This window comes from Lacerta agilis, chromosome 6 (genome assembly GCF_009819535.1).
Source record: "Lacerta agilis isolate rLacAgi1 chromosome 6, rLacAgi1.pri, whole genome shotgun sequence".
NCBI classification, from domain to species: domain Eukaryota; kingdom Metazoa; phylum Chordata; class Lepidosauria; order Squamata; family Lacertidae; genus Lacerta; species Lacerta agilis.
Window position 1 is genome coordinate 91,518,839 of NC_046317.1, and position 24,676 is coordinate 91,543,514.

At 44.1% G+C, this 24,676-nt stretch overlaps 1 protein-coding gene across 2 annotated transcripts in view; it reads left to right on the forward strand.

Annotated features, from left to right (window-relative positions):
• The first annotated feature begins 9,671 nt into the window (after nucleotides 1-9,671).
• SNPH (syntaphilin) overlaps nucleotides 9,672-24,676 on the forward strand; it is a 40,927-nt gene continuing 25,922 nt past the window's right edge. For both annotated transcript variants that reach the window (XM_033153824.1, XM_033153825.1), the window contains exons 1-2: nucleotides 9,672-9,764; nucleotides 9,990-10,146. The gene's annotated coding sequence lies outside the window, so the exon portion shown is untranslated. The remainder of the gene's footprint in view (nucleotides 9,765-9,989; nucleotides 10,147-24,676) is intronic.

The following is a 24,676-nucleotide window of genomic DNA, read 5'->3' on the forward strand; positions in this document are numbered from 1 at the left end:
GAGGAAGCTGCCTTCTGAGTCACACCAATGGTCCATCTAGCTTGATACTGTCTACATCGACTGGCAGTGGCTCTTCTGAGCTGTCTCTGTGAAATATCAGCTGAAGATATAGAGGGTGATACAGCAGTAGTAATAATAATAATAATAATATAATAATAATAATTTATTCTTTATGCCCCGCCCATCTGGCTGGGCTTCCACTTTGTACCCACTACAAAGGTTTTAGTGAATGTGTGCTGAGCTGGACTAGGTGTGCCTGCCTGGTTTTCAGTGCTCATGTCAAGAGTAGCACTAAGGGCATCTACACTGCACTTACACTCCTCGTCTTTTCTTCCGAAAAGTCTGAGAAAAGGCAGGCGAACCCCAGGGAAATGCAGAATGACAGTGATTTGTTGACAGCATTGTATAGAAGCCCCTATAAAAAAGTGAGTGAATGAAACATGGTAATTAATTCATCCAGACTGGAAGCATCTACAGGGATAATGCAGTTGCAGAATTCATGCCTTCATTCTTTCTTTGAATGGAAACTTCATTCTTGCCAGCTATATACAGCACACAAAAGCACACCTAACAGCCAATTTACATAATCTGAGATGCACTCTAGAATATGGGCTGACTTTCAGTTTGTGCAAAAAAAAAAAATGGCTCACAAAGTGTTGAGGGCAAGGCATATTTGGCAAACATTTAGGGTTGTAGGAATTGGACCCAAATTTGAAACACATCAGCAAAGATGAGTATGTAGCATACTTATATTTTTACAAGTGCTGAAATAGTTCCCAGTTCTAATTAACAAGACCTGGCTTACACACACAGTGTAATGGGTTGGTAGAATCCTGAGGTGGTAGAGTAAACTTTACCACTTCAATTTGTAGACTACAGGTGACATTTTTAACTTCTGTACATGAAACTCCCTGCAAGTGAAAAACAAGACACTTGCTATGCTACTTTTCTACTTGCAGAGAGACTTTTGCAGGGGGAGAAGCATTCAAAAATGTTATTCCATCCCGGAGCCCTCCCTGAAGTGATGCAGTCTATTCTACTGCCTCAAAACTCTACCACCTCATTTTGTGGTATACGTAAACCAGACCTAATAAATGGAAAGCAAGATGGGCCTATAGTAGGATGCAGAGCTGTGTGTATAATAAGAGACAATTCAGTTTTTAGCAGCACTGGTTTACTTCTTTGGTTGCATTTGGGAAACCATTGTGGTTGGGGCCAAACCTGCCCTAGCTGCCCTTCTCCCTATTGCAAGTCCTACTAGAAGGGACCTCAAAGAAATATTTGAATCTCATGCTTGGGATTCTCTTTCCTCTTTACCGTTATCTTGGAGGAGGCAAATCCCAAGCATGGAGTTCATATACATGCTTAGTGTCACATCTAGGTTAAGAAGGTGGCAAGGGGTGCACAATGCATTTCTGTGAGCGGAAGCACAGTGAATACCTATTGCATGTTTCCTGGCCAAGGCTCCAATCTCATCTCTGTCTTATAATAGATGCTTTATCATAGAATCATAGAGTTGGAAGAGACCACAAGGGCCATCCACTCCAACCCCCTGCCAAGCAGGAAACACCATCAAAGCATTCCTGACAGATGGCTGTCAAGCCTCTGCTTAAAGACCTCCAAAGAAGGAGACTCCACCACACTCCTTGGCAGCAAATTCCACTGTCAGACAGCTCTTACTTGTCAGGAAGTTCTTCCTAATGTTTAGGTGGAATCTTGTTCACATACAACATCATCATTCTCTACCTATTAGTGGGTGTAATGGTGTAAGCTTTCATGGGCATCTAATGAATTGAACTAGATAGCCCATGAAAGCTTACACCATCATAAATTTGTTAGTATTTAAGGTGCAAGTAGATAAATAGGTACCGCTCCGGCGGCAAGGTAAACGGCATTTCCGTGCGCTGTTCTGGTTCGCCAGAAGCGGCTTAGTCATGCTGGCCACATGACCCGGAAAAACTGTCTGCGGACAAACGCCGGCTCCCTCAGCCAGTAAAGCAAGATGAGCACACAACCCCAGAGTCGTCCACGACTGAACTTAACAATCAGGGGTCCCTTTACATTAAGGTGCAAGACTTTCTGTTGTTTTTCAGAATAATGATGTTGCCTTCCTTGCTTTAAAATACACTCCAGAAATTCCAGGTAATTTCTTTGTGTATGTGCCAGTAACGTTTTCTAAAAGTATAATGCTGAGAGAAAGCATTGAACCAAGTGAGCCAATGTAAGAATGAATGAACCAAAAGAGCTAATTTGAACTGAAAGTCAACATGACAAAAATTAGGTGAGAACATCTATACTTCCCCATAAAGCAGGATTCAGAATGTGGCATCAATATGTCTAGTGGATCCTCATATGAAGCAAACAAAATAAGCTCTTCTAAGCCCTTGCAAGACCTCTAGGAAGGCTCTTCATTAATGCTTTTTACAAATTGTAATTTGTACTTCTGGTAGCTATGGCCTGGTTTGTTATTGCCCTTGTGTCATTTCACCCTGGCAGCAAGAGGGTTCCTCTGTTCTAACAGGTTACTTTTCTATTCACTTCAAGAGTCTTCATGAAATTGCTGGTAAGTATTTCTCTGTCTTGACTGGAACCCAATTTCATATGCCTCTGAGAGTGAACAATAGTTACTGGATGAGTTGTGAGTATATGAGGAAGGATGTGGGGGAATTTATGGAAAGCAACAAAAAATTAAGTCTTCTGTGTTTTGCCCTTCCCCACTAATAGGTAGAGAATGATGATGTTGTATGTGAACAATTGGGTTACATTTGGTATTTTCCTGGGAGGCTGGTGTTGCCGATTCGTGGAGGATGTGTGTGCAGAATGGAGGTAAGAATCATAGAATCGTAGAGTTGGAAGGGACCAGAAAGTCATCTAGTCCAACCCCTCTGCAATGCAGGAAGATGCAGGTGGCCCACATGGGGATAAAACTCGTAACCTTGGTGTTACCAGCACCCCACTCTAACCAGCTGAGCGAATAGTAGAAGTCCACAAAATGGACAAGGAAAGTCGAAAAACTTGAATAAGGAACTCTTTAAGTAGGCAATAGTACATTTTTTCAGCATTAGAATAGAGCAGGCATGCCCAATCACGATCTACTGGTTGATCATGGGGTGTTCCTGGTCGATCCTGGTCGATCTTTGGACTCAGCGATCTCTACCGGCCCCCCAAAAAAGCACTCAACAACTCTGGCTCCCTTCAATGACAACTCTGGCTCCTTCAATGACATGGGTTGATCACTGCCAGTTTTTATACTGCGAGTAGATCGTAGTCTCTTGGGAATTGGACGTGCCTGGAATAGAGCAAATGCAGTGGTTAAAATAATGGGGTGTTTGGTAGTATGGTGTAGCTAGGGCTGCCTTATGTCTGGATTTTCAAGGACATTCCCAGAATTTCAAAGGTGGAATTGTATACCGCCCTTTACCTGTAGATCCCAGGGCAGTTTCTTTGGGAGGAAAAGTGGACTAGAGATTTTAATAATAATAACAACAACAACACTTGGCTACCATTATTTGAGTGTCCTTTGTTTCCCCCCCCCCCCACCAGTGTGGTAGCAGAGCTGAAAGGCTTCTCAAAGAGATCAGAACAGTGAAGGAGAGGATAGCACACTATGGGATGCACACAGAGAAGTATCAGCCAGTGACATGGGGCTGGGGCGGGCAGGAAATGAGTGTCATCAGTGTTAGGAGATGAGGACCAGCAGGGGGCTTGCCCGCAAGGGGAAGGAAAGTGCCCTTGAACTCTGCAGTAGCATAGAATGAAACACTGGCAAGCTGTACTGCTGGAAACTGCACAGAATGAAAAATAAGCGCACAGGCTGATTTGTTGCTTTCATAATGCCGTTGTATTTTGCTCTCTCTTTTGTAGGGGTTTCCCGTTTGATCCTTAGCTACAAATTATCCTGAGTTCTCACAGTGTGATGCTGGCTCACTGAAAAACCACAGGCAGCTTCTGGCGGATGTGTTAGGTGATGGTTTTCTGAAGGTGCCAGGTGGGTGGGAGTAGACAGGATACTATTCTGTTGGATCACAAGGGGGTGTCATACACCAGAAAATGAGGATAAACACATTTGAAAAGGGAGGGGGACGCCTGGTGGGTTGCAGTTTTGAGCAGAGAAATGGCAGGTAGGCGGAGGAAACATTCACGGCTGCCTCCTCCGCTTCTCTTCTCCAAGTCTCTCCTTCTGCCTACAGCTTTTCTTCCTCCCCAAAAAAGCCATTTAGTTACCATGGAACACTTTTGCATGTAACATGTACTGGTAGTTTGTCACATCAGTTGGCACCTTTGGGATAGTCTCACCATGTGGGGCTGGAGATAAAAGGAGGAAATGCAACAATAACCTTTACAGAGCAAGGGCATCAGAGAGTCCTCTAGCCCCCACAAAACTTAAAGGTAAAGGGACCCCTGACCGTTAGGTCCAGTCGTGGACAACTCTGGGGTTGCGGCACTCATCTCACTCTGTAGGCCCAGGAAGCCGGCATACAGCTTCCGGGTCATGTGGCCAGCATGACTAAGCCACTTCTGGCAAACCAGAGCAGCGTACGGAAACACCATTTACCTTCCCGCTGGAGCAGTACCTATTTATCTACTTGCACTTTGTGCTTTCGAACTGCTAGGTTGGCAGGAGCAGGGACCGAGCAATGGGAGCGCACCCCGTTGCGGGGATTCAAACCGCCGACCTTCTGATCAGCAAGCCCTAGGCTCTGTGGTTTAGATCACAGTGCCACCTGCATCTTAAAAAGCAGAGACATCATCTTGCCGACAAAGGTCCGTATAGTTAAAGCTATGGTTTTCTCAGTAGTGATGTATGGAAGTGAGAGCTGGACTATAAAGAAGGCTGATTGCCAAAGAATTGATGCTTTTGAATTCTGGTGCTGGAGGAGACTCTTGCATGCACACGAAAGCTCATACCAAGAACAAACTTAGTTGGTCTCTAAGGTGCTACTGGAAAGAATTTTTTATTTTGTTGTGAACAATTGGGTTACATTTGGTATTTTCCTGGGAGGCTGGTGTTGCCGATTCGTGGAGGATGTGTGTGCAGAATGGAGGTAAGAATCATAGAATCGTAGAGTTGGAAGGGACCAGAAAGTCATCTAGTCCAACCCCTCTGCAATGCAGGAAGATGCAGGTGAGAGTCCCATGGACTGCAAGAAGATCAAACCTATCCATCCTTAAAGAAATCAGCCCTGAGTGCTCACTGGAAGGGCAGATCCTGAAGCTGAGACTCCAACACTTTGGCCACCTCATGAGAAGAGAAGACTCCCTGGAATAGACCCTGATGTTGGGAAAGATGGAGGGCACAAGGAGAAGGGGACGACAGAGGATGAGATGGTTGGACAGTGTTCTCGAAGCGACTTGCATGAGTCTGACCAAACTGCGAGAGGCAGTGGAAGACAGGAGTGCCTGGCGTGCTCCGGTCCATGGGGTCACGAAGAGTCAGACATGACTAAATGGCTAAACAACAACAACAATAGAAATAAAATAGGACTTGCAACAAATTATTGAAGTGCCACTCATGCCCTCTTCCAAGATAAATGCACTATACATCCCAGATGATTTTCCATCCTATCCCAATTTCCCCCAATGTCAGCATTCAGTCCACAGTAGACACTGGAGATTATTTTCCCCTCTAACGATTTTTTGTAGTACGAAAAATTAGGGGATTCACCTAAGTTTGCTGATGGTGGTGTTTTGTCCACATAGAAATCTACACTTTGGTAATGAGTTCTCTATTGGTATATAGGGCACATTGTGCTACTAATTGCCAAAGCTTGAGATAATAGCCAAGAAATTGAATAATTGACACCCATAATTTAGTACGTGGGATCCTCCAAGTAGAAATTTGTCTTTTGCTTTACTGCATGCAACACTGAGGACACTGTAGAAATTATAACATTAACATATATATATATATATACACACACACACACACACACACACACACACACACACACACACCCTGCATTTCGTTAGTGTGAGCTAACAAAACCAGAATCTTAATAACACAAAATAACATCATACTGCATAAAACAACAAATGTGTTCAAGTTACAGGATATGCCTGACTGGAAATGAAGCAGTATGACTGCCCCAAAACCTTTGCAGGTGCAAATAGTATTAAAAGTGGCATTGTGTACAATCACCCTGGTGGCATCATGTGCACAAATCCTCACAAATTCACAATTTTAAAAAGGATCTCTGGAGGGGCCTGAGTGCTTAGGGGTGGGTGTGTCCAACTTCTGTTCGGCTATAGTTCCTCCAGACAGTAGTACTGTGGTAGAATTGGGGAAGTAACGGAGAATAATGAATGGAAGAAAAACCCATCACTAATAAACTAGTCTTGTGCCAACAAAATGCTGCAGAATATTCCCAGTACAAAAGACCAACCTGGAGAGGCCGTGAGAGAATGCCAATGATACAGCTATTGAGAGCAGGGGTTGGACACCGGGCAGCCTTCCCTTCCCTCTGCCTGGGTTTCACTTCTACTTGGAGAAATGCAAACTTTAGCAAAACACGATTAGCGCACATACCTGACAACAGCTTAATAACCAACTAATGCCAAAGGATCAGCAGGTCTCCTGAATTCAGTTTTTGTAGCTACTTGGCCCAGAAATGCATACGAAGTTTAACAAAAATTATATTAGTACTTTTGGGAGCTTGTATTAATTGTGGACTACATAAAAGATTGAAAAATGGGGTTAGGTTAGGTCTGAGGGCCTGAGAGGAGAATGGTGTGTGGTTATTGGTTCCAATTAACAGTATATAAATAATAAAATTATTATTATTGAAGGCAGCCCTGTTCAGGGATGTTTTTAAAGGCTGATGTTTTACTGTGTTTTTAATATTTTGTTGGGAGCCGCCCAGAGTGGCTGGGGCAACCTAGTCGGATGGGCAGCATATAAATAATATAATTACAGATTTGGTGCATGCCTACTTAAAGTAAAGGGACGCGGGTGGCACTGTGGGTTAAACCACAGAGCCTAGGGCTTGCCGATCAGAAGGTCAGTGGTTCGAATCCCCACGACGGGGTGAGCTCCTGGTGCTCGGTCCCAGCTTCTGCCAACCTAGCAGTTCAAAAGCACAAAGTGCAAGTAGATAAACAGGTACCACTCCAGTGGGAAGGTAAACAGCGTTTCCATGCGCTGCTCTGGTTCGCCAAAAGCGGCTTAGTCATGCTGGCCACATGACCCGGAAGCTGTCTGCGGACAAATGCCTATAGAGCGAGATGAGCGCTGCAATCCCAGAGTCGTCTGCGACTGGACCTAATGGTCAGGGGTCCCTTTACCTAATTGAATCCCACCTGAAAATCTCGACAGTCTAGAAGAACACCTTATATGCTCCTGCATTGTTGCCATATTTAAAGTAAGACCCACTAAGTTCAATGGGGCTTACAGCCAGGCCAGTGTGTATAAGATTGCAACCCACCAAATATGTTACCAATGAGTAGGCGCCATTATCGTCTCAGACCCAATCAAACACATTTTTTAAAAGTATCCTTAGCTGTTTTTTCTAATGCTCATTGTGACATGTATTTTCGACAAATACCCAGACAGCTGCAGAATATGTAGTGAGGGAATCATGGGCGTAGCCAGGGGGGTAGGGGGGCAGTTGCCCCCCATCAAGTAAAACAATAGAAATAACTAACTGACCAATCGCAGAGGTTCTGCCCCCTAACAAAAGTCCTGCCTCCCTCCACAAAAATCCTGGCTATGCCCATGGAGGGAATTCAAACACAATTGTCAACTGTCCTTTTAGGTGAGTTTATTGCATTGCTGCATCTTTTCCTTAGCAAATAGAATGTAATTGACCTTCTGCCTTATACATATTGCATTATTATGAAACCATCAGTTTCATTTACATTGCTCCCTGACTTTCTGGCCTAATGGAGCAACTATTAAATGATAACAAAGCCACATTAACTTGTATGTTTACACCATTTAACAGAGAAAATGAGAAAGGAAGGGAGGGGAAAAGTTATATTTCCCTGCCCTGCCCTTCTCTCTCTCTCTCTCTCATATATAGAGAGAGAGTTGTAGAACACTCTTCATCCCAAAGGATTCTCAGATGGTGTACAAGAATGTAAAATTTTCTTATTAAATACAATAAAATAGCATTCATTAGCAAATGAGATGCAGCAATAAACCTAATATAAAAACTGTAGGGCACATTGAGGCAGCCAACCCTTGGGGACATAAATAATAGATCATTTAATTTAAAATTTCCGGAGTCCATTTGTTGGAACAATCAAAATATTACAAGATAGCGTGCAGGTTTTAAAGTTCTTTAGAGCACGGGGAATAATTTTCTCTTTGAAATCTTCAAAGATGAGTCAGTCCTGTCAAGAGGCTTTTCTATACGGCTGACCACCAAATCCTAGCCAGAGTTGAACATGCCCAAACCCATTGATTTTAGTGGGCTTACGCCCACGGGTGAAAGAGAAGGGTGAAAGAGGAGAGTGCAAAATATGGTCTGAAGCTCAACATAAAAAAACTAAGATCATGGCCACTGGTCCCATCACCTCCTGGCAAATGGAAGGGGAAGAAATGGAGGCAGTGAGAGGTTTTACTTTCTTGGGCTCCATGATCACTGCAGATGGTGACAGCAGTCACAAAATTAAAAGACGCCTGCTTCTTGGGAGGAAAGCAATGACAAACCTAGACAGCATCTTAAAAAGCAGAGACATCACCTTGCCGACAAATGTCCGTATAGTTAAAGCTATGGTTTTCCCAGTAGTAATGTATGGAAGTGAGAGCTGGACCATAAAGAAGACTGATCGCCAAAGAAGAGTTTGGATTTGATATCCCACTTTTCACTACCCGAAGGAGTCTCAAAGAGGCTAACATTCTCCTTTCCCTTCCTCCCCCACAACAAACACTCTGTGAGGTGAGTGGGGCTGAGAGACTTCAAAGAAGTGTGACTGGCCCAAGGTCACCCAGCAGCTGCATGTGGAGGAGAGGAGACACGAACCCGGTTCCCCAGATAACAAGTCTACCGCTCTTAACCACTACACCACACTGGCTTTTGAATTGATGCTTTTGAATTATGGTGCTGGAGGAGACTCTTGAGAGTCCCATGGACTGCAAGAAGAGCAAACTTATCCACCCTTAAAGAAATCAGCCCTGAGTGGCCACTGGAAGGGCAGATCCTGAAGTTGAGGCTCCAGTACTTTGGCCACCTCATGAGAAGAGAAGACTCCCTGGAAAAGACCCTGGTGTTGGGAAAGATGGAGGGCACAAGGAGAAGGGGACGACAGAGGATGAGATGGTTGGACAATGTTCTTGAAGCAACTAGCATGAGTTTGGCCAAACTGCGGGAGGCAGTGGAAGACAGGAGTGCCTGGCGTGCTCTGGTCCATGCGGTCATGAAGTCGGACGCGACTGAACGACAACAAATTGTGGTTCTAACAGCAGCCTCTTGACCTGCAAAAATTACACACGTGAAGCTTTTTTTTCTGGCATGCAGATAAAGTTATGGAAAAGCACTCTCGCTTGATTTATTTTGCCCAAAAGCAAGACCAGGAGGTGGCAATTCGTTCCGAGCCAGCTCTGCGCGCCTCCAGTCGGTTTTTCCACGGCGCTGTCTCTTTAAGAAGGAAGTGCAGAGACAACCGCAAAGTACGCAGCTGCCTGGGCAGATCAGCCCTCCTCCCCTCCCCTCCTGTCGGCCCCAGCCGGAGAGAACAGCTCAGCCCAGCCGCCTCTCCCACAAGCCCTGCAAGGCTGCAGGGGAGCATCAAGCCGAACAGCATGGAAGAAGAAATACGCACAGGTGATGATGTAGGGAGTTGCAGTCGTTATCCTTTGGTTGTGGATACGCTTTCTTTTTTTCCCTTTTTTCTTTGCAAAGGGTAGGGGGCATATTTAGGGTCAATCTAAGGGAATCTAATCTTCTTGGGACCAAAGATCCAAGAAGTGCACTCCCCATCTCCTTTCCAGCTGGAACGTTTGGCTCTTATCTGCTCCTTGTTTTCTGTTTCTCCTTGGCCGGTGGCAGGTTGCTGATCGAGCCAGCTAGCTGGCTTCCTCATGCAAGTACCGCATTGGGGCTGCGCCCTCGTCCACCCTCCCCTCCCCAAGGTGTCGCCAAGAAGAGAGGTTTGCTTTTTTGGAAATTACCCTGACTGCCCCACCCCACGACTGAGCTGTCTCGGGTAAGTACCACAGAGAGATAAATTTTTGCATCCTCCCTGGGAGGGAATAGAGTGCAGTGCAGGGCTGTAGGTTTTTGCAAATGTGCAAGGTATGGGGAGCCAGTCTGTGAATTTAGGGCATTCAGCCGTCACACATGTGCACCTCTTGCGCATGGGAAAGGGTTGAGCATGCCTTCCCTTCCCCTCCCCACCCCTTCTTTTTTTTTGCAGAAAACTTAAAAAGATGATCCATGTGAACATGCTTTGCAAAGAGAGCGACTGCATACCTGAGAGCCGGAAGGTGCTTCTCGGTGTCTGTCATTCTCCTCTTTTCTCCTCCCCCTCCATTAAGGGCAGGTAGGGAGAGTCTGCTCTGGATCAGACACACCCGTTGACAAATACATCTGTTCAGACAGACCCTGGCACCTCTCGCAGCACAGTGTAAATCTATTGTCGTTTTCATATATATATATATATATATATATATATATATATATATATATATATATGTTTTCCATCGTCATTGTTGCAGTCTCTTTGAGGTGATAGTGAAACACATGAATTGGGCTGGCCTTGAAGGGTGTGTGGTGCCTTTTTTGGTTTCTGTGTCCCCCGTCCCCCCCATTCAAGGTCATTGCTAGAACTCCTCCGTCACAAAATCATCCTGTTTCTTTTTGATGAAGATTTCCCCCCTTGAGAAAGATAGAATAGCACACGCCTGAAGGTTTTTCTTAGATTCCCAAGCTTCTCCATCTTGAACTCAAAAGAGACTTACCTTTCTAGCCTGGGCCTGTACCAAATCAAGGGCTCTGTACTAGGTAACATGCCTCTCTGCTCCTCCCCCTCCTTCCCCCCCCCCCTCTCCTTAGTGCTAGAATAGGATATGTACTTGTGATCTCTACAAAGCATTATGCATCTTGATTTATGATATCTGATCTCCTGGGATCGATCTCTCTCTCCCCCCCCCCCCCAAACCATTCAGCTTGGAAATGTAATTTCATCTGGCCAGCCTCCTAGCCTTTGTTTCAGCGGCGTATGTCATCCTTCCTCCCATGTAATGTGGCATTTTTCCTTCTGTAAACAGCAGTTTTCCACCGCCTGTTATCTCTGAGCCACCAGCTCTCCTTGGACCTCCCTTAAGAGGCTAGATCCTTTAAAACACCCTGGTTATTAATATCACAGGTGCACAGAGGATTCCCTTCCTACACTTCTGCCAAAGAATTAACCCTTCAGCAAATCAGTGTTTTATGATAGCAATAGCAAGGGTGAGTTGTTAGATGACAGGAGCACCGAGCTTGATTCAGCCTAGTAGCCAGCTATGGTTAGCCCTGAGCAGCTCACTAGACCTCCTTTTTTTGGAATAGGAAAGACAGGGGTTTGGTTGTCCCATGTCAGGCCACAGCACAAACTACTGAGTTGTACTTTGCTTGCAGGGTCTCAAGTTGTCCTAAATCACTGATAAAAAAAAATTCTAAGAAGGATTGGTGCAGTTGTGCTACATTTAGTTTGGATAAAGAGGAGGAAACTTCCTCTTTCTTAACCCCATGTCTTCCTAACCCATTTCCCCCCAAATCCTGCCTCAGTTTTCACTAGAAGGAGGTGCAACTGCAGTTATTACTGTGTTCCTTTCATCTCCTTATTTCAATCATTCTATCTTTTTTATTTTTGCAGTAACATAAGTTCACAACATAAATGGAATTTACTAAAGAGAACAGAGCAATTGTTGAAACAAAATAAAATAATTCCTTCCAGTAGCACCTTAGAGACCAACCAAGTTTGTTCTTGGTATGAGCTTTCGTATCTGAAGAAGTGTGCGTGCACACGAAAGCTCATACCAAGAACAAACTTAGTTGGTCTCTAAGGTGCTACTGGAAGGATTTTTTTTAATTTTGTTTCGACTACAGCAGACCAACACGGCTACCTACCTGTAACTAGAACAATTGTGTGACTGCTGTTAGAATTTTGCAGGGAACAAAACTGGATAGCTTGAAAGACACCTCAAATGTTGTAGTTCAGCTCTTGTACTGTCCCCCTCTTTTATGATGAGTCAGTGCTTAAGCTGCACCAAACAGCAGCATGTTCTCTTGCCGTGCAAATACATCCTGAAAGAGTAACATACTTTTCAGACCGTGAGAAGCTGAGACAATTTTCAGCAGAGATTGGGGACGGGGACGGGACACCTAAGGCCCAAGATCTGAATGAAGCCCCCCAGGCCTTTCTCTCTGGCCATTGGAACTGTGCCTTTCGCCACCTTCCTCTGTGCCCTCCTCGGTAACAAATAGTGATAATGGAGAGACATTCGACCTTTGTGTGGCTGGTGTGTAGTCTGCTGTGTGAAGGCAAGAGTCATATCTCTTGCTTCATGTGCTTTTGCTTCTTGCCCTGCCCTTCTGTTTCCCCTTCTGCTAGATGGTGACTATGCTTTGGAGCAGACAGCTTGAAAAATGCTGTATGTCTTTCCATAGCAAAGCACACTCTAAAGCTCCCCTTATTTGGAAGTCATCAGAGCTGTGCAATATCAGAACAAAACTAATGAAAGGAATGGGTTGTCTGGGTTGATGGGTGAAGATGTAGACCTGCATGCATCCAAGTAGCAAATAACTTTCTAAACAGTTCCATGGAGGTGGTGAGATGGCAGGACCTTGGCTAGGATGGGAAACATTGCAAGAGCACAACCAACCATAAGGGACATTGCATGGTTTCCATCCAACCAAGCAAAGTGGAAATTGCATAAAGGTTGGAAACATAAACTCAGTGCTTATCAAGAGGGCAAAAGCTGAAGGATTGGAAGGAGGAGATGGCCTTAAGGGAAGACAGGGAAGTAGAAAGGCTGAGAGGGGAAGAAAGAGAGCATGGGAAGAGATAAGAGGTGTGCATCACCCTTCTGAGAGCCAGTGTGGTGTAGTGGTTAAGAGCAGTAGACTCGTAATCTGGGGAACCGGGTTCGCGTCTCCGCTCCTCCACATGCAGCTGCTGGGTGACCTTGGGCTAGTCACACTTCTCTGAAGTCTCTCAGCCCCACTCACCTCACAGAGTGTTTGTTGTGGAGGAGGAAGGGAAAGGAGAAAGTTAGCTGCTTTGAGACTCCTTCGGGTAGTGATAAAAGCAGGATATCAAATCCAAACTCCTCCTCCTCCTCCTCCTCCTCCTCCTCCTCTTCTTCTTCTTCTTCTTCTTCTTCTTCTTCTTCTTCTACAATGGTGTAGCTCCTAGCTGGGGTTTATCTATTGTTTGAAATAACCTACCAGACCTTTGGCTTCACCAGATCTTCATAATTGTCATGGTGGATAGCTCAGAACTTGTGGCCAACTCCGAAACCCCTGTTTCAAGAAAACTCTGGTCCAAAATTCCCTCCAAATAGAAATCTGAGGACACAGTGGTTTCTCTTAAAAGGGCCCTGTTGAAAACTTGGCCCAGGATGGATCTTTCTGAACTCTCCATTAGCTATTGCACTGTTGACTTCTGTTAAGCACTTCCTGCCCTCAAATTGTCCAGGGAACTGCTCTTCTTCTGACATCTGTGAACAAGTCTGGTGCACAGCAGCTGGTGTTGGGCCTTCACAGAGGAGAAGCCCAGGCTTGAGCCAGCTTAAACGGGCTATGCTTAAAACCATAGACCTGGATTGCTGTCCTTACTGAAATGTCATAAAGTAAGAACAGGCTATATAAATGTCATTGATCCAATAACAGCTCTCTTACACAAAGTCAGATCATTGATCTATCTAGCTATGTGTTGTCTATTCTGAATAGAAGCAGTTCTCCAAAGCTCAGTCCTGGTATCTGACACCCTTATTTAACTGGAGATGTCAGGAATTGACTCTGGGACCGCTTTGCATTCACAACATGTGGAACTGGTACGATGTAACTATTCTGAAACAAAATTTCCCTGTTCCTTAATTATTATTTTTTTTTAAAAAAAGAACTATAGAATGTCAAGAAATGTCTTGACTTTTGTGCTTAGCGATGCCTGTTGTTAAACTATACAATAATGACATTTCATATCTGTACAAAATACATTTAAAGATTAAAACACAATAAGATATTTGTGATTTGTGCATAAATTGTGTTGTTTTATATTGAGAGTAGATACATTACCTTTCATAATGATAGAATCATAAAATTAGCTTACCTAGTTTAGCTTCTGTTTTAAGATTGGAACTTGTACCTAACGTGTTCTTAAGGAGATGTCTGAACAAACTTAAAAAAAAAAAAAAAAGATTTGAGCAGCATCTGAAGACACCATTTTTCAGTACATCTGACACCCTGCCTAAGCAGATTACTCTGTTACTGGTCATCTCTTACAATAATTAGGATGAAAAATTTTAAAAATTCCTTCCGGTACCACCTTAGAGACCAACTAAGTTTGTTCTTGGTATGAGCTTTCGTGTGCATGCACACTTCTTCCGATACCTGAAGCTCATACCTGAAGCACACGAAAGCTCATATCAATTACAAACTTAGTTGGTCTCTAAGGTGCTACTGGAAGGAATTTATTTATTATTATTATTATTATTATTATTATTATTATTATTATTATTATTATTAGTTTGTTTGTTTTGACTATGGCAGACCAACACGGCTACCTACCTGTAATTGGAATAATTAGGATGTTTTTCTTAATCCTAAATCTGTTGCTAGCAGTTCAAGCCCAATGCTCTCTGCCATAACTGGTCAGAACACTTGTGGCATTATAATAGTTTCTGTTATTATCACTCCATGGGTGGGTTCAGGGTGCCATCCTGTGTTTGAACGGCAGCAATTTAGCATCCTTAAACTGAGGGGGCTCAACCTGTTTTCCCCAAGCTATTCAGGAGAAGAACCTATGGGGTGGGTGGAATTTCCCTCTCTCAAAATTCTGGAATCTGGGATAATCTAATGCATCATTGGATTACAGAGTTAGAAGGGACCTTGGAGGTTATTTAGTTCAACCCCCTGCCCCATTCAGGATCTGCAATGCAGGGTGCCACTATCACCACTCAGTCTCTGCTTAAATACCTGGCGTGAAGGAGAGACCACGCCTCTCAAGGCAGTCTGTTCCCTTTCAAAGTCTGCTTCCCAGCAATTTCCATCCATTGGTTCTGGTTCTGTCCTCTGTAACAACAGAGAACAAGTTTATCCCATCTCCTGCATGCCAGCCCTTCATATATATGTGAAGATGACTATCTCCACCCCCCCATGAACTATTTGTCAAGCTGAATGTACTTAGTTCTTTCAACTGATCCTCATCAACTTGGTTTCAAGACTTCTGATTGATAAGACATTTAGGGCCCCTCCAGACATCCTATTTAATTGAGCATTCATCCCGTTTGGCTTGTACAAGAGTTATGTGGTAAGATTATATCTAGCCTTTATTGAGCATTTATTCTGATTTGTTTATGGGCCAGTTATGTGACAATTAGCAATCATTCTGATTCGCTTGCAGGATGTTTATTTACACATCTTCCCTTTAGTCGTTCATTCATCCCTCCCACAAGTGCATTGCCACATCATTTTCAAACTACAAAAGTCCTTTTCTAGTGCATCTTCTGCACTAGGGGAAGAAGGGGGAACAGACTCTGAGGTGTTTGGGGGTTTTTAAGTCTAAAAATGAAGCAAAAGCCTTCAAACTTGACCTCCTGGCTCCTCTAGAACAGAAGAGGGGAGCAGGGAGTGTGAGAGTCTGGGGCTCACATGTGAACAAGGCCTGCGTAAAGCTCTGAAAGTTTGGTTTTGCTTGGCTTGGGACTCTCTTTGGTGCAGTATCTACTATTTTATTTGTTTACTATGCATTTACTATCTATCTGTCTGTCTATCTATCTATCTATCTGTCTATACCCAGCTCATCTGACTGGGTTGCCCCAGCCACTCTGGGCAGCTTCCAACACATACAGGTGAAACTTGAAAAATTAGAATATCATGGAAAGGTCCATTTGTTTCAGTAATTCAACTTGAAAGGTGAAACTAATATATGAGATAGACTCATGACATGCAAAGCGAGATATGTCAAGCCTTTATTTGTTATAATTGTGATGATTATGGCGTACAGCTGATGAGAACCCCAAATTAACAATTTCAACTTTGGGGTTTTCATCAGTTGTACGCCATAATCATCACAATTATGACAAATAAAGGCCTGACATATCTCGCTTTGTATGTCATGAGTCTATCTCATATCTTAAACTCCAGTAGCTAATGAAAACAATTGCTTACATAAATGGACTTTTCCACGATATTCTAATTTTTCGAGTTTCACCTGTATAACAACATAGTAAAACATTAAACCTTAAAAAGCTTCCCTATACAGGGCTGCCTTCAGTTGTTTCCTAAATGTTATATCTCTTCATCTCCTTGACATCTGATGGGAGGGCGTTCCACAGGGCGGGTGCCACTACCAAGAAGGCCCTCTGCCTGGTTCCCTGTAACTTTACTTCTCACAAGGAGGGAACCGCCAGAAGGCCCTCGGAGCTGGACCTCAGTGAACGATGGGGGGTGGGGACGTTCCTTCAAGTGTACTGGGCCGAGGCCGTTTAGAACTTTAAAGGTAAGCACCAACACTTTGAATCGTGCTCAGAAATGTACTGGGAGCCAATGTAGGTCTTTCAAGACCAGTGTGATATGGTCTCAGCAGCTGCTTCCAGTCACCAGTCTAGCCGTTGCATTCTGGATTAATTGTAGTTTCCGAGTCACCTTCAAAGGTTGCCCCATGTAGAGCACATTGCATTAGTCCAAGCAAGAGATAACTAGAGCATGTATCATCACTGGTGAGACAGTGTGCAGGCAGGTAGTCTCAGCTAGCCTACTAGATGGAGCTGGTAGACAGCTGCCCTGGACACAGAATTAACCTGCACCTACATGGGCAGCTGGGACGTGGGTGGCGCTGTGGGTTAAACCACAGAGCCTAGGGCTTGCTGATCAGAAGGTCGGCGGTTCGAATCCCCGCGATGGGGTGAGCTCCTGTTGCTCGGTCCCAGCTCCTGCCCACCTAGCAGTTCGAAAGCACATCAAAGTGCAAGTAGATAAATAGGTACCGCTCCGGTGGGAAGGTAAACAGTGTTTCCATGCGCTTCTCTGCTTCGCCAGAAGCAGGTTGGTCATGCTGGCCACATGACCTGGAAGCTGTATGCCGGCTCCCTCAGCCAGTAATGCAAGATGAGCGCCGCAACCCCAGAGTCGGAAACGACTGGACCTAACGGTCAGGGGTCCCTTTACCTTTACCATACATGGACAGCTGCGAGTCCAAAATGACTCCCAAGCTGCTCACCTGGTCCCTCATAGTTACCCCATTCAGAACCAGGGTGTCCCCCACACCTGCCCGCCCCCTGTCCCCTAGAAACAGTATTTCTGTCTTGTCAGAATTCAGCTTCAGTCCATTAGCTGCCATCTATCCATCCTCCAACTGTCCTTGCAGAGGACATTCACCACCTTCACTGGTTCTGATGTAAAAGTGACGTAGTGCTGGGTATCAATCACATACTGGTGAACACCCAGCCCAGCCCCCCTGATGATTTCTCCCAGCAGCTTCATATAGATGTTAGAAAGCATTGGGGAGAGGACGGAGCCCTGAAGCACCCCACAAGTGAGAGCCCAGGGGTCTGAACACTCGTCACCCAACACCACTTTCTGGGCACCTCTTAAGATGTAATCAAATTTTGCTTGATTGTTCCTGAGCATCTGTGTTTGGATACAGTTGGATCCCATTTTGAATCAAGGTCACCACCTCATTTTAATTGTATGCTGCCTTTCCATAGTTGAAACCATGCTGAAAGGGGAAAGAACCTTCCAAAACTGTACTTTAATCACTGATTTCAAAACTGCACTGATTATTTGTTTTGTTTATTTCTTAGCATTCCCTGGCAGTGCTGGGCATGAAGCTGCTATTACGTTTATAAAGGACAAATTTACTACCGTCTTCTTTCTTGTGAATATTGTGGCAGCAGTACAGTCGTACCTCGGGTTACATACGCTCCGGGTTGCGTACTTTTCGGGTTACGAACTCCGCTAACCCGGAAGCGCACCCTGACGCACATGTGATTTGTGCATGCGCAGAGCGTTTTTCACGGTTTTTCGTTTTTTCCGTCTGCGCATGCGCAGAACGAATTGTTTGGGTTACGTCCTTTTTGGGTTACATACTGTAACCCGGAACGGATTAAGTACGTAACCCAGGGTACCACTGTACAAGCAAAACGTCCTGTCTTTATGTCTTCTTTCAGAGGCATTAATCCATCAGATTTTACACTGTCTTATGTGTGTGTGTGTGTGTGTGTGTGTGTGTGTGTTTGAATGAATGATTTTTACAACTATTTTCCAGACATCATTTAACATTCCTTCATATCTTACACAGTATCTTTTGGACTTCCATCAACCACGTCTAAAGATTTCCAATTTTCATATCTTAATCTTGTATTTTCATGATTTCACTATTAGAATCATAGAATCATAGAATCCTAGAGTTGGAAGAGACCACCAGGGCCATCCAGTCCAACCCCCTGCCAAGCAGGAAACACCATCAAAGCATTCCTGACAGATGGCTGTCAAGCCTCCGCTTAAAGACCTCCAAAGAAGGAGACTCCACCACACTCCTTGGTAGCAAATTCCACTGTTGAACAGCTCTCACTGTCAGGAAGTTCTTCCTAATGTTTAGGTGGAATCTTCTTTCTTGTAGTTTGAATCCATTGCCCCGTGTCCGCTTCTCTGGAGCAGCAGAAAACAACCTTTCACCCTCCTCTATATGACATCCTTTGATATATTTGAACATGGCTATCATATCACCTCTTAAACTTCTCTTCTCCAGGCTAAACATACCCAGCTCCCTAAGCCGTTCCTCATAAGGCATCGTTTCCAGGCCTTTGACCATTTTGGTTGCCCTCCTCTGGACACGTTCCAGTTTGTCAGTATCCTTCTTGCACTGTGGTGCCCAGAACTGGACACAGTATTCCAGGTGAGGTCTGACCAGAGCAGAATATAGTGGTACTATTACCTCCCTTGATCTAGACGCTATACTCCTATTGATGCAGCCCAGAATTGCATTGGCTTTTTTAGCTGCTGCATCACACTGTTGACTCATGTCAAGTTTGTGGTCTACCAAGACTCCTAGACCCTTTTCACATGTACTGCTCTCAAGCCAGGTGTCACCCATCCTGACATATATATAATCCATCAGTTTGCTTTTCCTGGAACTGCCTTGATTTTATCCTGCCGCTTGAACCTTAGAGAAAAATGTAGAACAAGAGATTGTGCTTGCATTCCACACCAGCCCACTTCCACCAGTAAAAGTGACAAAGTTTCCGCAGCCTTGACTTTTGAGGATTGAGCCTGGGACCTGCAACGTGCAGCCCTTCCCTGGTTATCTGCTTATTCCTGCCTTTAATGGGGGTTCAGGCAAGAAGGGTCCCACATCCATAAACACACAAAGCTGCTCTCCTCTTTGTTGTCATCATCACTGTTCTGGTGAGGGAAGAACCTGGCTCAGATACAGTCACCACCCCCAAGCCTGGAAGCTGCTAGTCATTGCTTAAGTCCCTGCAGGTTCTTTCTGCCAGGGAAAGCGCCACTGCTCCCTGGCTCATGCATCATCAAGTCAGAGAGGCCTGCAACACTGCAACAGGAGCATCTGCTCCCAGGTTAACGGTACAGCAGCAGATCCTCTGGATCCATGTGATTCTGGATGCATCTGCAAAGATTCTCCCATACTGCCCTTGGCTGCAATGTCGGTGTGCCCTAGCCTGCACTCGCCTGCACGTTCACCCTCCTCTGTTTCAAACCATCCTTGCTCCCCAAATACTGGCTTGGTTTAGAAACAAATTATAAAGATTCTGCTATTAATAAATGTGCCTTCAGCTACAGCTGTGTTTCACATATGGAAGGAGTATCAATTTTTAAACGACCTTATTATATATTTTACTATTTGGACTTGCTGGTCAGAATATCAGAACGGATTTTTTTAACCTTTTCTGTGAAATGTGATACTAAGTGTTTTGATGCAGATGGGAGAAGAAATAAGATGTTTGGTAGGGTGATTACTTTATAGAGGGCACACTTCTTTTGAAAGGGCTGTATTATTATTATTATTATTATTATTATTATTATTATTCATTTCAATTTATATACCACCCTTTATCAGAAGATCCCAGGGTGATGGCAAAGTCCAATTGACACTGAGATCCAGCGCCGAGGGCCTTCTGGCGGTTCCCTCACTGCGAGAAGCAAAGCTACAGGGAACCAGGCAGAGGGCCTTCTCGGTAGTGGCACCCGCCCTGTGGAACGCCCTCCCGTCAGAAGTCAAGGAAATAAACAACTACCTGACATTCAGAAAATACCTGAAGGCAGCCCTGTTTAGGGAAGTTTTTAATCTGTGAAATTTTTGTATTTGATTTCTGTTGGAAGCTGCCCAGAGTGGCTGGGGAAACCCAGCCAGATGGGCGGGGTACAAATAATAAATATTATTATTATTATTATTAATTGGAAGACAAATAACTATAAGATTAGGGTGGGGGGAGCTTGAGGTTGCCCACCCACAGTTATCAGCACCTGGAGAGGAGACTGAGCAGGCATACAGGTCACCTGGTCAGTCTACCCAGATATATTTAAACAGATACATTTTTGTTTAAATAATAGTAATTGTTTCTAAACGTGCATCTAGACATACTCATTAGGATATGCCAATCTTTACCCCCCCCCTTTGTCTTCTTTTTGGCAGTGAGTGGCCAACATTCAGATCATATAACTGCTTAATCTCTGCACCTCTGATTATTCTTCCCCCAAAAAATACACCTCAGATTCTGAACCTGGTAGTGTTTTTGTGTGTGTGTGTGTGTGCAATCATCTCAGTGTGCCTGAGCCAAACCAAGCAACCAAGTCGTCCCCAACTGGAGACTCTGGATTGGGAAAGGGCAACATTAGAAACAATATGAAGATAATATCTTGGCTAGCGTGCCTCAGCTGTGTTCTGCACAATTAATTTTTGCTGCAGAGAAATCTTCAATGGATGCCCTTTGGTCAGAATTTCCTATTAGCTTCCATCCACAAATATCCCCCTCTTTCTCATTTTATGCAATCTCCTGAGAATTAGAGCCTGTGTGTTTAGATTTCCCCGTAGTCCTTAGTGATCTGCCTTCTGCTCCAAGGCATGGATTACGGTCTCATTCTGAAATATATTCGTTTTCAAAAATGCTGGTGAGTGTGTTGGCCATTTCGTAGTATCTATGCAGAAAATTCCTCTTGTGTAAAGCGGGCCTTAGCCTGGAACTTGAACTCGGGCCAGTCAGACAAGTTCACCAAAGGCTGAACCATTCTACTTCAAATGTATGTATTAAGGGAACCTGGCAAGCGATTTCCCCAAAGGCTCGCAGGCAGAATGCAAGGGACTGACTTGGGACCTTCAGCATGTGACCCCTCTGTCTTTAGCCGCCTACACCGCTTCTGAAAACAAGGAAGGGTCTGCATACATGAACATGCACACAGCTATCTCTCCTTGTAGTCATCATTGGGAGGAAGGCAATATTCCAATACACCCATCATCCCCAGGCCTGGAAGCTGGACATTGCCAGACATTGCATAACTTCCTGCAAATTCTCATCCTGACTGGAATAGAGGCTGAACTCTGATTCAGGACATAAATCTGATATCAGGAATCACAAGACAGAGAAACCAGTAGGAGAACACTTCAATCTCCCAGGACATTCTATAAAAGATCTCAAAGCAGCTGTCTTAATACAAAGGAATTTCAGAAATAGACTGGAAAGAGAAGTGGCTGAATTGCAACTAATCACCAAACTTAAAACCATGGAGAAACCTGGACTGAACAAAGACATTGGATTCTTATCTCATTATACACAACAAAGCTATCTATAGCCATCTCACCCCTTGCCTTTCCCTGCAAGACTAATTGCAGCCGTTAAGAGTCATCAACGGGTTTCCCACACCTATCAGCCAATCCCCCATTCCCACCACCCTTCTGAGTAATACATTCCCTCCCCACTCCCTCACTATATATAAGTGTCTGGTGACTTCTGTTTCAGTGTATCTGAAGAAGTGTGCATGCACACGAAAGCTCATACCAAGAACAAACTCAGTTGGTCTCTAAGGTGCTACTGGAAAGAATTTTCTATTTTGTTTCGACTATGGCAGACCAACACGCCTACCCACCTGTATCTGATTCCCAAGGTCTCTCCTGCATTCTGTCTACCAAACCATGCTACACTCACTTTCTGTTCCACCTCTCTCAGCTCCCTTCCTTTGGTTTCAATATTGCATTGCAAAGTACACCATGCATTGATATACAACACAGATATATGATATTTTGTAGGGGTGCGCACCAGCCGCACGATTCTGTTCAGACTCAGACTAGCCGCTAGCTCAGCTTGTATCAGACCAAGTTGTAGGCTGCCCAGTTCAGCTCAGGGTTCCAGATCTGTTTTGTGGCATTTCCCACTTTTAACAGAAGCAGATGCGATTGGCATGCATAGTATCTCCCCAAAGAGGATAAAATCTGTTAAATTACAGATGTAAAGGTTTCCGGACTTTTGAGCTGGCCACCTCTAAAATGCTTTCTCCCCCCAAAAGGAAATCTCTCTCTTTATTTGGGGGGTGGAATTGGATGAAATTTTCAGGCGACGCCATCCCTTCTGAAGGCATGAATCATACCAAATTTCAGGAGGATAGCCAGAGTGGGTTTCTCACAGTGGAAGTGGTTCCCATTTTATAGTGGTAATCACTCAAGCTCCTCTTGTGGTTTCTGGGCAGTTGGTCTGAGAAACTGAGATACAACAAAGGCGTCCATGGGCAAGCAAACTGCAGACAAACATGTCCAGGGGCTCTTGTGTTAGGCACCTTTAAAATTGCTTTTGGAGTGGAAAGAATGAAGTGATTTGCTTTCTGGCTAAAGCAATTCTGCATCGCAGAGATCCTCTTTTGCCTCTGAGAAATCCAAATCACTCCAAGGTGTCTCATGTCACCCCTGGATTCAGAATTTGTCTCACTCCTAAGAGTTTCATGCTGAATATGCTTATTAATGGTGTGACGTGGCTTTTGAACAATTTAATAAAATGTGTCAAAACCCACTAGTCAGGATCCTCGAATTTATTAAGATAATTGATACAGAATTGCCAGTTCAACACATCTAAGCTTTGCTTCATTGTAAAAGGGAGGGGAGAGTAGGTAGAAACGTCTAGGACAAGTACATATCTGAAGAAGTGTGCATGCACACGAAAGCTCATACCAAGAACAAACTTAGTTGGTCTCTAAGGTGCTACTGGAAGGAATTTTTTATTTTATTTTGTTTTGACAAAGGCAATAAAGCAAACTTGAGTACGACAGCATTTGCCTGACCTACAGCCAAATCCTTTGCTTGCTTACTCACTTCTGAGGGTGATAAAGGAGAGGGCCTTTTCAGTTGTAGCACCCCATTTGTAGAATGCCCTCCCTAGGGAAGTCTGCCAGGGACCTTCACTGACATTGTTTCAGTGTCAAGAAAAAGCTTGCCTCTTATTACAGGCTTTTGATGAACTATGATGATGTTCCAGTTACAGGTAGGTAGTCGTGTTGGCCTGCCATAGTCAAAACAAAATAAAATAAAACATTCCTTCCAGTAGCACCTTAGAGACCAACTAAGTTTGTTCTTGGTATGAGCTTTCATGTGCATGCACACTTCTTCAGATACACTGAAACGGAAGTCACCAGACCCTTATATATAGTGAGAGAGTGAGGAGGGGTATTACTCAGAAGGGGGGTGGGAATGGGTGATCAGCTGATAGGTGTGGAAAACCTGTTGATAACGGCTGCAATTGGTCTTGCAGGGAAAAGCAAGGGATGAGATGGCTAAAGATAGCTTTGTCATGTATAATGAGATAAGAATCCAATGCCTTTGTTCAGACCAGGTTTCTCCATGGTTTTAAGTTTGGTGATTAGGTGCAATTCAGCCGCTTCTCTTTCCAGTCTATTCCTGAAATTCCTTTGTATTAAGACAGCTACTTTGATGATGTTGTCTGCTGTTAATGTGCTGCCAAAACGTTCTACTGCCTCTAACGATGGTGGGGGAAAGCAGGTTTTTTTGTGTATTTTTTAGTATTACATGCATTTCCGTTTGAAAGCTTTTGTGTAAATGTGTTTATATTATACTATGTTTTCACTTACGCTTTAAATACATTGTCAGTCACTTGAAGACCTTTTGGGTAACGATTGACTAACAAATTGAACTGCTGAGCTCAGTGGTACTTGGTCCCAAGGAAGTGTGAATAAGGCTGCAGTGTCAGCTGTTAAAAGAAAGATCTTGCTTCCATTAATGTAAATGTCATTTAAGCACACTTTCCAGGGCCGCTAAGCACGAAACTCTTTGCCTGGTTCTTTTGCTTGGGGTGAATTGGTTGTTCAGCATGCAGATAATTCCAAGATGAGGGCAGGGATTGGCGTAGTGGGTGCTGATGTCACAAACCAGGGGGGAGGACTATTGCTACTGCTCAGTGCATCTTCTTCTTCTTCTTCTTCTTCTTCTTTTAAATACTTTTTATTAAATTTTCACTTTAAACAACAAACAAACAAACAAACAAACCAATAAACAGAAACTTTCAACAATCTTT